The sequence below is a fragment of the Rattus norvegicus genome, chromosome 2, assembly GCF_021556685.1.
Source record: "Rattus norvegicus strain SHRSP/BbbUtx chromosome 2, alternate assembly SHRSP_T2T, whole genome shotgun sequence".
In the NCBI taxonomy this organism is placed as follows: domain Eukaryota; kingdom Metazoa; phylum Chordata; class Mammalia; order Rodentia; family Muridae; genus Rattus; species Rattus norvegicus.
The window spans coordinates 87640562-87658114 of record NC_141535.1 but is presented as its reverse complement, the minus strand read 5'-3'; the positions used below and the strand labels follow the sequence as shown (position 1 = coordinate 87658114).

Sequence of the window (17553 nt, the reverse complement as noted above, 5' to 3'; positions counted from 1 at the left end):
TTCAAAATGAGGTCTGAGCAAAATGCTCTTTAATTGTTGCTTTATTGAAACATGTCTAAGATATATTTTCTAGCTTAGTAAACAAAAATATAATAAATTGGTTGACTCTTACTTGGGGATTTGGGTTCCTGGCATGCTTTAAGGCATTGGATCACTAAGCCCACATTTATTCATTCTTACAGAACTTACTATTTCCATTGCCCTTAATGATGATTTTACAAAAGTAAAAAGAATACAGTGCAGTGAACCCAAGGTGGCTAGTCACTTTGCTACTTGTGTTCCTCAATCAAAAGCATTTTGGTTTTTTTTTTCTTTTTCTTTTTTTTTTAGAAAATGCTTTTGTTTGTATGTAATGAGTTGTGCAACCCTATCAAGCTGGCAATAAACCAAGTCACTGAATGCCTGAAACAGAATAGTTGTACAATTTAAATAGTACTACAATTGCTATGTATAACTAAGTAGACACCTCCACCATATTGCTTATACATCTTGATATTTTCAAAAACGCTTTAGTTTACTGCTATCTTTAACCTTAGTAAATAAAATCAAATAAGTGAGATATTTGTTTTCAAGCTATAACACAATCTTTAACCTGTATGGTCTAGTTTAAAATTAAGTGAATTCTAAATTAAGTGAAATTAAGTAAAGTTTACCTCTTTATACCAACTGCAAAAATCTATAGCAAAACTATTGCAGTCAGTTATCCCACTTGGTGTTCCTTTTTTAGATGCTCCCTGCCTAAGAACTTGAAATATATTTCTAACAAATACAAAGCAACAGTGGTATGATGCTGCTTCAAAGACCGGTTTCATCCCTTGTCAGGCACTTTGATACAGTACCCTGGGATAAACTCTACCCAGACATCTGACTTGTAGAGATGAGATAATAAATACTGTTTTAAACTAGTTAGTTTGGTAGTTAATTTTTATGCATCAAAGTATAATTAATAGAACAGATAAGGAGTTAGGAATAATATAAAATAATATTAGTAGAAGTGTTTTAATTTTAATTATCCTAATAATATTATTAAAATATGAAATTATACAGTGTTTTAATGCTAAATATACTTATACTATACTGTGGTTTAATATGAAAATTACATTTAAAAAAAGTTCAGGACTAGTTTATGTGCAAATCATGATCCTAAGTAGTGTTACTGGATCTCAACTTTAAGTTGTGAGTTGCTTCCATTTCACTGATAAAGAAACCAAAAAATGGAAGTAGATGCATGATAGCAACCTCTACGTAAAAGCCTGCATTTCTAATGTCTGTGATATAATATTTCAAGGACCGAGGAAACAGTCTTCATCTGCCAAAATCACTCGCTTTTTGTGAACTTTGGTGACTTTTTTCTAATCTTTTTTTAAAACCAGGCAGGTCTGTAACTTGAACTTTCTCTAGCTCTGGTCTCCAGATATTATAGTCTTGCTGTTAGATGCCTGAAGATATACATTGGTATATATATATACATAGCAGGCACACAATGGAAATCTCTTAAGTGCATAGTACAATGTGTGCTTGCATGATTATCTCTGCCACAGACAAAATCTCTTCTGTTGCCTTTACAGCTGGTCAGATGGACAGTGGGGGTTGGTGATGCATTTCACTGGCAAGGGCTAGAGCCAGGAAGATTTATGTCTCTTTGCCATCTCCTTCAAATGACAGCCTCACATAGTCTAAGTTAGATTCTGCTTATGACAGAAAGATATATAGAGGCAATTTGTCATCTCATGGTTTTTCCATTGTTATTATGGATGAGGATAAAGGCTGAAATTTCAGATCCTTTGAACTGAGATGGAATGAAAACATCTTTTCATCTAAGTATAGCTCTTCCTGTTACAACTGCTGGGAATGTAAATCAGAATATCTTTTATGAAGAGAAAATTTGTAATGCAGAACAAAATCATTCATGTACACACTCTTTGATTCAACATTATTACTCTAATTTACTTAACATAAAAGAGTATAGTTAAAAATTAATATATCATGGGCAAATATTTATGCTTCATTACATTTTATTTATTTTGTGTGTGTGCATGTACATGTGCATGTGTGCATATGTGTATGTGTGTGTGAGAGAGAGAGAGAGGGAGAGGGAGAGGGAGAGGGAGAGGGAGAGGGAGAGGGAGAGGGAGAGGGAGAGAGAGAGGTATGCATAGCATATGGGTGCACGTCTGATAGTTCATGTGTAGAGGCCATAGGAAAACTTTCAGAAGTCAGTTCTCTCATTCTACCATGTGAGCCCTAGGTCTCAGCTTCTGGTCATCAGACTTGGCAGTATGTATTTTCACCAGCTGAGTCATCTTACTGATCCCAAAACAAAGGTTTAGAAGCAATTTAATTGCCTATCTGTAAGTAGTTGGTTAAACAAATGATGATCTAACTTTCCTTATAGAAATATAACCCAGCTAAAACAACACAGGATTATCAAATGGGAAATCTCGTCATACTGCTTATTTGCAATGATCTTAGTGATATTTTAAATGTAGGAAGTGAAGAAGAGTAGTAAGGTTTGGAGGATAAAATTGGTGCCATTGAAACTATAAAATATTTATAGGGTATTTTTGAAAGATCTAGACAAATTCTTTGATATTTTCTTCCTTGAAAAGGTGGAGCCTAACTCTCTTACCTTTGAATGTAGCAATATGTACAGTTATCTAATTGTGTAAAATGTAAAAATACGATGAGACTCTGAGATTTTCGGTATCTCTAAGGAAGGAGAATGTGTTTGCTTTGAACAGAGTGAGCTATGTTTCCAGTTCATCTATCCTCTATGCCTGCTGGATTTTGAACCATGTTAGAGGTACTTTAGATATAAATTCAAAGGGCATGAGACTTTGTTTGCCTTAAAGTTTTAAATTTCCTTGGTGATGGATATGGGTGACATTTCAAAAAAAGAAGGGTTGCTAGTGTCAATGCCCTGGTAGAGTTGTGTGGTACATAGCAGCTTTTTTGCTGAGGCAGGCTTTGCAGTTGACCAGGACTTGTAGGCCCCATAGTATGAAGTACTAGATGGTAATGTTTCTTTATGTTAGCTAAAGTGAGGAAGTTAGGCTCAGGCAAGCCAAATCAAGTTTTATAATTCCCTTTGACTTGTACTTTTCTCTTTCAGGACAATGTGGGTGCCCTTGCGCAAGCTCTATTGCTCACCAATTAAAGTTACTTTCTATTGTATAGTTGTCTTAAGGTGAGCAACACATTTCTTTTTTTCTGCAGCAGCCTTATGAACCAACACTTCTGAGTGTTGAAACCACTTGTGGAACACAGGGCAGGGTGGGGACATGGGAAGAAGACACAGTTGCAGTTTATTCATGCTTCGTCATTAGAACAAGTAAACACAGTGACCTTGGGTCACATTCAAACACATAATTTCTATGAGACAGATTTAATTATCTTTGACCAGGTTATAAGCATAATGAGACTCACCTTTCCACCCATTCATGTGTGTGTGTGCTTCACGTACTGTGGCTTACAGTCTTTTAGACCTGTCTAAATAGGATAATCTGCTGACCAAAACGGATTTTTACCAGATAAATAAAACTTTCTTAGGAATCACTTGTTAGAGCATATAAAACAAACAAACAAACAAACAAACAAAAAAGAGAATAAAACAAACCCATACATTTCTAAATCAGTGTCACCTATTAGACATAATTCCTGAGGCCAGAACTTGCTAATACACCTAGAGTAAGACCAGACATGCAGAAAAATGTAAAAAGCCATTTTGAATGATAGAATAAAGAAATGCTTCTAAATTTGAACCATAAAAGAAGAAAACAGTAGCAAGCACAGAATTTTGTCTCATAATCTGATGTTAATTAAAATGGTTGGAATGTAAATTTTATAAACGCACAATGCTCTTTTTTGTTTTTCTGCGGGTAGACAAAGTACCCATGAGTCTCAAGCCTTTCTTTTCACACTCCCCACAGAGGTAGCATGACTTTACTTGCCTTTTGCCTTTACTAGCATGACTTTCACAAACCAGGAAACTCTTGCTCAAGCCCATAACCTGAATGATTATTCTGTTAAGTTCCAGGAAGACTTTAACTCTGCAACAGAAAATGTGGGCAGTCAATTCACAAAGAATTTTGAATCTCTCATCACAGCAATCTTCTCACTCTTTCCACCAATTTAAAGTGTTATTCAGTTCTCATCAGGCATCCTTCATTTCCCAATCCTCACAGACCCACAGATCAAACTCCTAAATCTCAATACATGCTGACTTTGCCTTCTTTATTAGAGACATAATTACACTTTGTCAAATGATATCCCTTACCAACGAACTCAGATAACTTAGCCTGATCTTATCAAGAGATTATGGTATGTCTATAACAGTATCAGGTACTCAAAATTATATATTTAAAGAACGAGTATAAGCTATGCAGTCATATGAGATAAAACTTTCAAAGCTCTACTAACTAAGTATGGTGAAGTCTGGGAATACTGACATGTTAGTCTGTTAGTATCATATACTGACATGTTTCTGAAACTGCTTACTCAATGTCCACATATTCACCATATATTCACGATTTTAAGTTACTTTTTATGTCTTGAACAAATGAATACATGTCAGTGCTCCAGGAAAGAATAACAATACTTACTGACTCCTTCTCTAAAAACAAAGAGTTTGCTTCAAATTTTCACAGAAAATAGGTGTCTTCTTTTTTCCAACTCTTTTCCAGGAAAACAAAACAAAACAAAACAAAATATTTTCCTGGGGAATTTTCTAAACTCAAATGACACATTCTCTGTTCTGTCTTTTAAGGCACCCACAGCACAGAAGAAGCCATGTTATCTGATTTACACAGTCTGGCTTCCAATTATAACGAAACCCAAGAGTACCCACAGCTAGCCAGAAAAACTCCAAACAGAATGCATTATTTATCAGAGGGTAAAGAAATACAGCTAAAAGGACTTTGTAATAAAGAATTTAAGTTTGGAAAAGTCCCAGTGTCCACTGGTAGTACCTGGAATATCAACCTGCCAGACTCCTCCCACAAAGAGGTTACTGGGGCTGAATTAGAATTTTCTTATTAGCCCAACAAGGTGAAATATTTCAGACACATCTGGTTTTGTTTTTTGTTTGTTGTTTGGGAATATTTTGATTGATTTTAGGATTTGCTCGGGGAATGAACAAAGATGTAGTTGTTTAAATCAGATGAAATTTAAACTTGTGGATTTTTTTCAAGCCATCCAAAATTGAAATGCAAAGTGATACTTGTGAGTCATCTTTTTACTCTTTTCTCACAGGAATGAATGTTCTAGTAGCCATACAAATGCTGCAGAGTTTGAAATATGGGGATAGAGGACAACTGGGGATGAGGGTAGTTTACAAAGCTCCTGGAGATTATATTCTTGGGCAGGTTAGGAAGCATCTGCTGTCACTCCATGACATGCTGCTAGTGAGAGACACTGGTGCTCTGCTTTTTGAGCCGTTTCCAAAGAGGTAGGCATGTTCCCAAGAGATAGCAATAAGAGGCAGATCCTAGACATTGTTGTTGCTGCCTAGCCTTGAATTCCAAATCTTCAGAGACAATTTATGATCATTCTTGAACTAAGGAAAATTTCAGAACGAAACCATTTTGCCTGTGCTTGTCCAGAGAATATGGTTTTTACAATTATCTCTGACATGGATTCTAAACTCAACATACATTTTGACCACTGGTTTATCCTTGTTGTTAGACTGTTTCTGTAAATTGTTACAATCTTTTTCTAATTCTATGTCTACCTTTGAAATAACAACAACTACAACAACAGCAACAATAACAACAACAATAATAATGCCTATAATCTCTCCTGTCAAGATTTTCTTGTTTCTGGCCAACTCTTTTATTTAATCTTTTTTCAAAAATAACTATTTTCTACTTCTACTTGTCATTCAATAGTACAAATGCTCAACATGCATTAAATCTGGTCATTTTATATCTGTATAGTGACAATGCTCAAGGGGTATTTGCAAGTACAATTCATAGTTTATTAATTCAGGCAACCTAATGAAGATTTCACAGAGGTTGGTGAGTCAACTATCTCTAACCTGAACTTCAGGTTTAATGGCCACTTTTGTCTCTGAGAAACTTTGCACAAAACATGGGAGATTGGATTCATGTACTTAAAACATTTTCCATGAATTATTGCTACATCTATAACCTAGAAGAAAACCACAGAGAAAATGCAAAAGCATTTGGCAAATTTCTCAGCTGCAAACAAAATAAGCCCACACATCATAGCCACAAAAGAAAACATTAGTGAAGTATTTGCTTTTTTGAGTGGGCTGTTCTGTGGGAAGGATTGAGCAACCTCAATATATCCTACAGCATTCTCCCAACTGTTATTATCTCCAGAATGTATAGGAGCTAGACAGGAAGGGATTAAAATCCCAGATAGGCAGAGACTAAAATCTTGACCTCATTTCTACAGTCCTGTTAAGAAAAATATTCACCAAAATGAATTGTATCATTCTATCAACAGCTGGGAAGAGCAAAAGACCACATTACTTTGAAAATCTGAATTGACCTTAGCTCTTGGCATGTATTCTTTAGCATCTACAGATAGAAGTCAGAAAGGAGAGTCATTTTCTGCCCTGAAGGTAACTTTAGCTGATTTTGGTTTACAACAAACACAGATATTTATAAATGAGAGATTAAGAAAGGCAGGAATAAATCACAGTCTCCTTGGAACATATGGATAGTGCATCTGTATTACTTTTTCTTGGAAAGAAACAAAGATTGGAGAAAAGAGAAAGAGAAAGGAGAGAGGGGAGATAACTAGATGTAAAAGAAATTGGTAATATGAGAGTTCATGGCAGTGTCATTGGAAGGAATGCAGATTCAAAGTTGGATAATCATAAAAAGGATAGTGTTCTTAGGTTTTTTAATTAATTTACAACTGGAAAACTCTGCATATGTCAGGTAGGCCTTACAGGACATAGCTAACTTTGTAGGAAGATGCATATAGAATTACAATTTGAAGAACAGGTTGCATAAGATCAATTTTTCTTTTCTTTTTTTTTAAATTTTATGATATTTCAGAGAGGTTGAAAAATAGGAAAACTTTTTAGAAGCTCTTAGAAAATTTCATTTCATCTCTTTTCCTCTTTATTACCCCGCCTCCTTTTTGTAAAGATTGTCTTGCTATGTTCCCAAGACTAACCTCAAGTGTGGCTGTCCCACTGTGACTTTTATGACTGTGGGACAGTGCTGTCTATTGTGCTTTGTCTCTAGAATCTTCACATTTGAACTTCACCTTCTAATAAAAACTTCGAGTAGAAATATTCTATTCAGTATTTTACTATGCTATTAAAAGGTGGTGACCTTAAGCCAAAACATATAACATTCTTGGGTCCTTTTTAAATTACCACAGCACTGTGCCTCCATCTCTGATCTTTTGGCACTTATCGAGTAGAATGATTCACGCTTCACTGGAGTAGACCAGACTCATATCATCCAAGGGCTCTATGAATCCAGCACAACCTTCTGTTACCTGTAGGGCTCTAGCTTCTGTCTCAAAGAACAAACTGTACATTTTAGGTTAAGCATGGGGCTGAGTGTTCCACTGATGAGCTTCTGTTATAGGAAGCCTTGAACTTTTTGGAATGAAGACCTTGCTTTCTCAAGAAAAGAATGAAAAACTCAGTAGATCTTTTGTTCAGTTAGATTATAGCTGCCAGTCTATCCTACTGAAATTCAATGTGTCAAAACTTTAAATGTGTTTATTAATTTGAAAAATAAATTCAAATACATCACATTTCGTTGAAAATAATTTTCAAGAAAATGCAATCTAAGACTCTAGTAAGAATGTTAAGGAAATTTATTCATTTTTCTTTGTGTCTGGCCCTACAGATTTCATAGATTCAGGATCTCACTCTCCATTGTTCCTGGTGCTACTGATAGCAGCCTGGGAAAACCTGACTATAAACTTAACAAATAATGAAAATGAAAAAGAAGCATTCGTGTACCATTTTAAGACACATTAACCCATATCCAATGTCTGAAGGATTTTAATACCTCACTTTGTAGCTGGTGTTCTATATAGTGGAATCATTCTGCATAAATTTTAAAATTTAACATTTAATTATGTAACGTTGTATAGTTACACTCCCATTTAGAAAATAACCTCTCAGGATTCTTTAATGACTCAATCACTTAGATGACTTCACCACTGAGAATATTAATATAATTACTTGTAACAATAATAAATATAATATCAAATTAATAATGTAAAAAACTCCTTTATATCAAGAACAGTGCTGTGCAAAGAGCTTTACTAGTGTTACCTCATCTAATTGTTAGTGTAAGAAGCACTTGTGCCATACTTGTGCAATACTATAAGAGACAGCATGCAGACTTGGACAGCATAGTACCCTGGTCCAAGCTTGAGCGGACTCAGGACCTATCATTCTAGCTTAGAACATGACTAGATTATGGGATATCCTAATCCATATCCTGGTTATCTCTTCAGATGTAGCCACTTGCCAGTGAAATAACGGTCTTGTATATTGCCCACGAAACTCATGACCATATTCTCTCTGCACTGGGGAGGTGGGTTTATGAGGCTGCATAGTGGCAGGACTGAGTCTGTTTTGTGTTTCCCCACTGGTCTTTAGTGTGGGAAGGATATAATTTAGGGTTGTTCAAGGCAACCCAGAGCAAGGGGACAGCAGCAGCATAGTGTTTACTTTTTATTTTATCTTTGAAAAGTAAGAATAAAGTAACTACTGACTTCACTTGGGACTTGCAGAGTACCCGGAAGACAGTGAATAATGTCCTTAAAGAGAGCTGTTACACTTGTCACACAGATGAAATTCAGTCAAAGGATAAAACATTTTTTAAAATAAAATAGTAATTAAACAATGGAAAAACCTTAAACATTTCTTTAAGCAAATGAGCAAATATCACAAAAAATAATTTTGTTAGTTGTTGTTTTTCTGAGATAGGCTCTCACTACATAGCTCTTGCTGTATTGGAACTCACTATGTAAACCAGGCTGATTTCAAACTCATAGAGATATGCCTGTCTTTGCTTCCTGAATACTAGAATTAAACATATGTATCACTATGCCTGTTATCACATAGAACAAAACTCTAAATAAATAAATGTATTTTTTTATTTATTTTTATACATATGAGTGATCTGTCTTCACACATTCCAGAAGAGGGCATTGAATTGCATTATAAATGGTTGTGAGCAACCATATTGTTGCTGGGGATTGAACTCAGGACCTCTGGCAGAGAAGCCAGTACTCTTAACTGAGACATTTCTCCAGCCCCAGAACAAAATTCTTAATTTTTCTTGACTATTAGTTTTTTTTAAATCAACAAAACCATAGGATATATTTGAAGTAAATTTTCTTAATCCTAGAAATAAAGTTTCTCAAGATATTTAAAGTATTCTAAGAATATACGGACTATGGGCTTTTACCCACCATTGTGAATAACAAGTCTCAGGTAGTGAATAGTATGCAAGTGAAAATGTGATGCCACCATATCCTTAAAGAAATGATGAATCAGTGTTGAGTTTGTTTCTAAGATGTTGCTTTGAAGTTGCTAGTTTGGGTGTATAACAGTTCATTTAACAATGCAGTTATTCACTTTTGATGTTTCAGTTAAGAGTGGACCACATGTGCAATTGAGGTCCTAAATGACTACAAAGGAGCTGAAAATGCCTATTGCCTGGTGATGCCATAGCCACCATAATAGCATGATACCTTATTCACAGGTTTCTCATGAAGCTGATCTTAACTAATGTACTGAGCTAACAGCCAAGTGAGTGCATAGAACATACAATTACTTATGCTATTGATGATAAATGATGATATTACTAACTTACATATTTTCTATATCTGTATCATCAATTTTCATTTTAGAGCACATTCATTCTAATTCTAAAAAATATCTACTGTGACAATGGCAGCAATTTCATGTTTTTATCATATCAAAAGCTACACAATGATATATCTATATTGTCTAGGTTTCCATAAGCATATTCTATGATATTTACACAATGATATTGTCTTCTGTTGTATTCCAGAGCATATATAGTCATTAAGTGATACACATATTCAACAATATTCCATCTATAGAAGGCTTTGACTTTAAGTGCTTTGAAGAATCTGCCTTGTTTGATAAAACATTATCTATTTTTACCTTCAAGCGCTTGACATTTCCAATATACTATTTTGTGATCATTTTCCAAGTGTATTGTTTTCGAGTATAATCAACTGCTATTGCATTTCTCAACTTCTGATTCTTAATTGAGAACTGAGTTTCCTATAGAAAACAACGTTCTATAATATTCGATCACAGGGCCCAGGGGCAAATATATTATTTATTTTCCAGTTATGTTCAATATTCCATCAATGTTATCACATAACTCAGCGAAGTTGAAGAAGATCAAAATTCTCCACTCTTTGGACTTCGAAAATGCTAGACTGTAGCTACTTGCAGGTACCTTATAAATGTACCCTGACTTTGAAAGCAAAAGAGTGGAATTACACCCTGAGTGATACCATCACTCTGCAGGTGCTCTGTTGTACATTGCTACCCAAGAACAGCCATATTCTTAAGACTTAATTCATGAATGGCCCCAAATTGATGAATGGTAAGTTCTTTACAAAGGAAGGCTATTCTCTGAGGTCTCCACCTTTACTGCCAACAGAGACTATCTTTTAATTCTGAATGTTTCCAGCATATATGACCTTTAAACTGAATTGCTATCTTATGGAGGAAACTCTTATCGCTCACAAGAGCAGTAACTTTAAACTGTTACATTCTTCTTTATTTAAAGGGAATGAAAGTTTAAGGGGAAATACTCTAAAACAAGCCTGATTTGCAAGCATCAAGACATTTACAGAAAAAAATAAATTAAAATGATTAATATTCTGTATATATTAAATAATGCTGAAAATTCATAGGTTAGCAATTATTCCTAAACCAGCTTTTCCCCAAATATCCACACAGAGACCTTTTAATATTTTAAAGCCTTAGCCCTGGGCTGGGCAGAGTCTTAACCAGCTCATCTAAGTTATGCCAACGCCCTAGGCCCATACAGCCACAAGACTAGCTATACCTTCCATGCCTGTGATCACATCTATCACTTCCCATGTTTCCTAGCAATGGGGCTTTCCCCCTTCTCCTTCCCAGCATTGTTTTCTTTCTCCAAGGAAGTCTTACCTTCCACCCCTGCCCAGCTAATTGACCTTCAGATTTTTACTAAAGCCAAATCATAGAATATCTTAGGCAGGTGAAGAAGGACAGAGACAGAATTTCACACAGCGTACTCCAACAGAAAAAGCAGACTAGAAAAATCAAGAAGAGGGTTTTGTTGTTGTTGTTTGTTTGGTGTGTGTGTGTGTGTGTGTGTGTGTGTGTGTGTGTGTGTGTGTGTGTGTGTTTGTGTGTTCATAAGCTCAGTATTCTAAAATTCTCAGCATGCCTTAAGTAGCAATAGCGATTTTTACTTTAGTCAGTGATAACCATGGGGTATAAGAGCAGGATATCAACAGAAACTTGGTAATCTTAGACTCTGATGACTTTGCTTTAAACCTCCTAATTTATAATCCAAATTTCCCAGCAATACTCATGCAAAGTAGAAACTTTATCTGTAATCTTTTTCAGTATCATCATAGGAAATGATGGCAAGAACAAAAGGAACAAGGTAGGCAGATGGGTTTGATGTGTGGGAGGCAACTGCATAGAACTCTTAGCACAGACAATCCGTTTAGAGTCAGCTGAGACAGTGGCAGTGATCTCCAGAGTACAAATAGACATCGAAGCACCAGGAGCTGGTAAAAGGGTTATGAACCAAGCTGTGACAATAGCTTAGTCAGAGGGAGGGACGTGTTGTGATTTTCATTCCTAATTAAGCATATTTTCTCTCTTAATATTCTAAGAGGCAAATTCTCTGTTTTTCCACAGTTGAGAAGTTTTTAAGAGACCTGGAGTAAATGAATGCCTTTGAGTCATTTATAATCAAAACAAAGACATCACATTAAGAAGATGCTTATTTTCTCTAGTGGGGTTCCACTTCTTTGTCAACATTTGTTATTCCAGTCAGCTGGTCTTGTGGATATAGTATTGGAATGAGCATATTTGACTGCTATCAATTAATTGTTGTTTCCCTAAGATACACAGAAGTATTCACATTCCCATTAGACTCTGTAGAGATGCCTGTTAGATCATCCCACTACATGTTGTAATTATTTGTTCTCTTTCTCTAGATTATGAGCAGCATGAAGGTATGCCAACTTTCATTATAAAAACTAAAATTTATTATAGCACTAATAATGTAGAATATCCTATCAAATGAGTTATTGAATTTAAAATTTACAAAAACTTGTAAGATGATGTTATAAATATTTTCATTTAAGATTTGTTACACACACATACACACACACACACACACACACACACACACACACACACACACACACACACACACGCACATACATACCATAGTGCCATAGTGCCTGTGTGGAGAGATCAGAGGACAACTAGGGAGACATTCTGCTGGTCTGGATAAGAAGTTTCATTTTAAAGATTAGTAAATTTGTAGTCAGAAAATGCAATTTCAATGAAGGCTTAAAGTAAGCTGGAAAGAAATAGACATACTGTGTGCATCCTATTTATCCCAATAGTACTGCTGTTACTCATATTGTTCCTATTTGATAGATGAGAAAAGAAGCAGGCAGATGTTAAGTGACTGACTCAGTTTTACATAATAACTACTCAAGTGCTCAGAGCCCTGGCTGTTTGGCTTCAAAGTTCTCAGCCTTGTACCATGGCACGCTGAGCCGTTGTACTCTAGGATGTGAGTGTACAGCCTGGCGCTGTGTCATGGTGAGCTACTGGACCCTTGGATGTGAGTATCCAGCTTGGTTCTGTGTATGGTGAGCTGTTGAAACCTAGGATGTGAGACCACTGTGCCATGGTGAGCTGCTGTATCCTAGGGCTTGAATGTCCAGCTTAGCTCTTAGAACTCAACATTTAGCTGAGTTTCTTGGTAAAAGAGTAAACCTGGGAGGTGATTATGATTTTCATTGCATGATTTTTTTTTTAAAGATCTCTGTCTAACAAAACCATCCTCCTCTCCATCTTCCAGGGCTTGGATTCAATAAAGGCACCTCGCTGCAAGATTCGGTAGCTTGTACTTATAATCTCAGACTGTGGGGGATCTCCATAGATCCAAGGCCAGTCTGGTGTAGTGTCAAACCCTCAAAGAAAGAAAAAAGAACGATTTATTGTTTGATTGATTAAAAGTTATATTCTCAAGAAAAACCTGAATCAGGGCTGGAGAGATGGCTCTGTGGTTAAGAGCACTGACTGCTCTTCCAGAGGCCCTGAGTTCAAATTCCAACCACATGGTGGCTCACAACCATCTGTAATGAGATCTGATGCCCTCTTCTGGTGTGTCTGAAGACAGCAACAGTGTACTTATATATACTTAGGATAGCTACAATGTACTTATATATACTTATATATAGTAAATACATCTTTAAAAAACCCTGAATCAATCTCTCTTTCTGTCTCTGTCTGTCTGTCTGTCTGTCTGTCTGTCTGTCTCTCATCTACATAGCAGGCTAATGAAAAGTCCAGTGATGCTTATTTGCTGCTTAGCTCTCATGCATCGTTATCATTCCAAACCAAATGCTTCCAGGCTGTCATTCTTCATGGTTCTTACATCAAATATTCTGTTATTATATAATATTGTTTTTCTAAAGGCAGTTTGTTATTTATTTTGTTTGTAATTCATTCATTAGCTCATTCATCCATTCATTCATTCATTCATTCATTCATTCACAGCAGCTTTGAGCCTCAATCCTCTATCTCAATTGTGCTGAGTGCTGGGGAATTGAATGTAGGCAACAACACACATTGTCTCTTGGTACAATAACTTAACAATTTCCATAACTAGTCGAGGGACAGTTGAAATATAAAGCCAAATGAAAAAGAGACCCCACCTCATCTCAGTTAGAGTAGCTATCATAAATAAAACAAAAGAAAATAAATTGTGGTAAAGATAGATGTGGGGAGGAACTCTTACACACGGTCAGTGGGAACATACATTAGTCCAGGATGTATAGAAATTATTCTGGTGTAAGGGGAGGTTCTGATGCTAACAGGATCCCCAATTAGTCCTTGATTTGTCAGTAAAGATGGCTGGAGGCCAATTGTTGGGTAGAAACTACAGGTGAGACTTGGGGGTCCCAGGAGGAAAAGGCAGACACAAGAAAGGTGGGAAACTTTTTCTGTCAGGCTTTGGAGGGAGAAGGATGCAACAATCATGTAAGGCCTTGTGGGAGGGCTAGGGCCTATGGCCTCTGATATGGGAGGGTGTTCCAAGGATGTCTGGCAGGGACTAGGTGAAACAAGTCACTAAGTTTAGGGCAGAAGGAGAGACAGAGATAAATTGGTGAGGGCACGCCTTTTCAGGTGGGAGTTATCTCTGCCCAGCAATTGTGCTTAGTAGACAAGTTAAAGGTAAAAAGCTGTACGTTATGTCTTTCTCTTCTTTAACTTTTTACTGGTTATTTTATTTATATACATTTCAAATGTTATTCCCTTTCTAAGCTTCCCCTCCCTTCTATGAGGGTGCACCCGACCCACCCACTGACCCTTGCCCCACTGCTCTAGCATTCTCTTACCCTGCACATGGAGCCTTCCTAGGAACAAGGGCCTCCCCTCCCATTGATGCCAGATAAGGCATCCTCTCCTACATATTCAGCTGGAGCCATGGGTCCTTTCATGTGTATTTTTTGGTTGGTGGCTTAGTCCCTGAGAGCTCTGGGGGTCTGGTTGGTTGATATTGTTGTTCTTCCTTTTTTTTTTTTCTTTTTTTTTTTTTCCGGAGCTGGGGACCGAACCCAGGGCCTTGCGTATGCTAGGCAAGCGCTCTACCACTGAGCTAAATCCCCAACCCCTATTGTTGTTCTTCCTATGGGATTGCAAACCCCCTCAGCTTCTTCAGTCCTTGCTCTAATTTCTCCAATGGGGTCTCCGTGCTCAGTTTGATGATTGGCTCCAAGCATCTGTATCACTAAGGTTCTGGCAGAGCCTCTCAGGAGACTCCAATACAAGGCTCCTGTCAGCAAGCACTTCATGGCATCAGCAATAGTGATTGGGTTTGGAGGCTGCATATGGGATGGATCCCTAAGTGTGGCAGTCTCTGGATGGCCTTTCCTTCAATCTCTGCTCCACTCATTGTCCCTGTAATTCTTTTAGACGGGAGTAATTCTGGGTTAAAATTTTTGAGACGGGTGAGTGAATCCATCATTCAACTAGTGGTCGTGCCTAACCTCTGAATATGGTCTCAACAGGTTCTCTATTCCTTTTGTTGGATATTTTAGCTAATGTCATCCCCTTGGGTCCTGGGAGCCTCTTGCTTTCCTGGTGTCTTGCAGTTTTTGTTAGCTAATCCCAGTTCCCCATCCCCCATTGCTACACACCTCTGTTCGATTTCCTGACCCTCTGTGCCTCTCCTGTTTCCTCCCACATCTGATCCTGCCCCCCTTTTTTCCTCTCCCCTTCTTTTCTTCCTCCCAATTCACTGCCAGCCTCTACCTATCTTAATTATTTTGTTCCCCCTTCGAAGTAGGAATGAAGCATCCACACTTTGCTCTTCCTTCTTCTTGAGCTTCATGTAGTCTGTAAGTTGTATCATGGGTATTCTGAGATTTTTGTTAGAGCTTGAGTCATTGGTGTTCAGGAAGTTTCCCCTGTGCTGATGTGTTCAAGGTTCTTTCCCAATTTCTTTTCTAATAGATTCAGCATATCTGGTTCTATATGGAGGTCTTTTTTTTTTCATTTTTCAGAAATTGAATTTATTTTTAACTATCACATGAAAATGTGAACATTGTGCATGTTACCATGTGATATCTCAATACATGTATACACTTACATTATTTAAACAGGCTAAATATATATGTATAGATACATATTTTTTATTAACTTGAGTATTTCTTATTTACATTTCGAATGTTATTCCCTTTCCCGGTTTCCAGGCAAACATCCCCCTAATTCCTCTCCCTCCCCTGGTTTATGGGTGCTCTCCTCCCCATCCTCCCCCCATTGCCGCCCTACCCCCAACAATCATGTTCACTGGGGGTTCAGTCTTAGCAGGACCAAGGGCTTCCCCTTCCACTGGTGCTCTTACTAGGATATTCATTGCTACCTATGAGGTCAGAGTCCAGGGTCAGTCCATGTCTAGTCTTTAGGTAGTGGCTTAGTCCCTGGAAGCTCTGGTTGCTTGACATTGTTGTACATATGGGGTCTCGAGACCCTTCAAGCTCTTCCAGTTCTTTCTCTGATTCCTTCAACAGGGGTCCTATTCTCAGCTCAGTGGTTTGCTGCTGGCATTCGCCTCTGTATTTGCTGTATTCTGGCTGTGTTTCTCAGGAGAGATCTACATCTGGCTCCTGTCAGCCTGCACTTCTTTGCTTCATCCATCTTGTCTAATTGGGTGGCTGTATATGTATGGGCCACATGTGGGGCAGGCTCTGAATGGGTGTTCCTTCTGTGTCTGTTTTAATCTTTGCCATGGAGGTCTTTGATACACTTGGGCTTGAGCTTTGTACAAGGAGATAAGAGTGGGTCAATTTGCATTTTTCTATATCCTGACCTCCACTTAAGACAGCACCATTTATTGAATATGCTGTATTTTTCCTGCTGGATTGTTTTAGCTTTTTTGTTAAAGATCAAGTGACTGTAGGTTTATGGTCTCATTTCTGTTGTTGTTCTTTTTTTTTTCCAGAGCTGGGGACCGAACCCAGGGCCTTGCACTTCCTAGGCAAGCGCTCTACCACTGAGCTAAATCCCCAACCCTTATGGTCTCATTTCTGGGTCTTCAATTCTATTACATTGATCTACATGCCTGTCTCTGGACCAATACCATGCAGTTTTTATCACTATTGCTCTGTAGTAGAGCTTGAATTCAGGGATGGTGATTCCCCAAGAAGCTCTCTTTTTGGTGAAAATAGTTTTCACTATCCTGTTTTTTTTTTCTTCATTGTTCCAAATGATTTTAAGAATTTCTCTTTCTATCTCTGTAAAGAATTTAGCTGCAATTTTGATGGGATTGCATTGAATCTATAGATTGCTTTTGGTAAAATGGCCGTTTTTACTATGTTAATCCTGCCAGTCTATAAACATGGATAATCTTTCCATCTTCTGAGGTCATCTTCAATTTCTTTTTTTCAGAGACTTGTCATATAGATCTTTCACTTGCTTGGTTAAAGTCACACCAAGGTATTTTATATTGTTTGTGGCTATTGTGAAGGGTGTTGTTCCCCTAATTTCTTTCTCAGCCTGTTTATTCTTTGAGTAGAGGAAGGCTACTGATTTGTTTGAGTTAATTTTTTATCCAGTCACTTTACGGAAATTGTTTATCAGCTTCAAGGAGTTCTCTTGTTGAATTTTGGAGGTCACTTAAGTACACTATCATATCATCTGCAAATAGTGATATTTTGAGTTCTTTCTTACTACTTTGTATCCCTTTGACCTCCTTTTGTTGTCTAATTGTCCTGGCTAGAACTTTGAGTACTATATTGAATAGATAGGGAGAG

At 37.2% G+C, this 17553-nt stretch overlaps 1 long non-coding RNA gene across 1 annotated transcript in view; it reads left to right on the top strand.

Moving 5' to 3' along the window:
- The window catches only part of LOC148006668 (uncharacterized), an 89616-nt gene that overhangs the window by 28302 nt on the left and 43761 nt on the right, over nucleotides 1–17553 (top strand). The gene's annotated exons all lie outside the window — the stretch shown is intronic.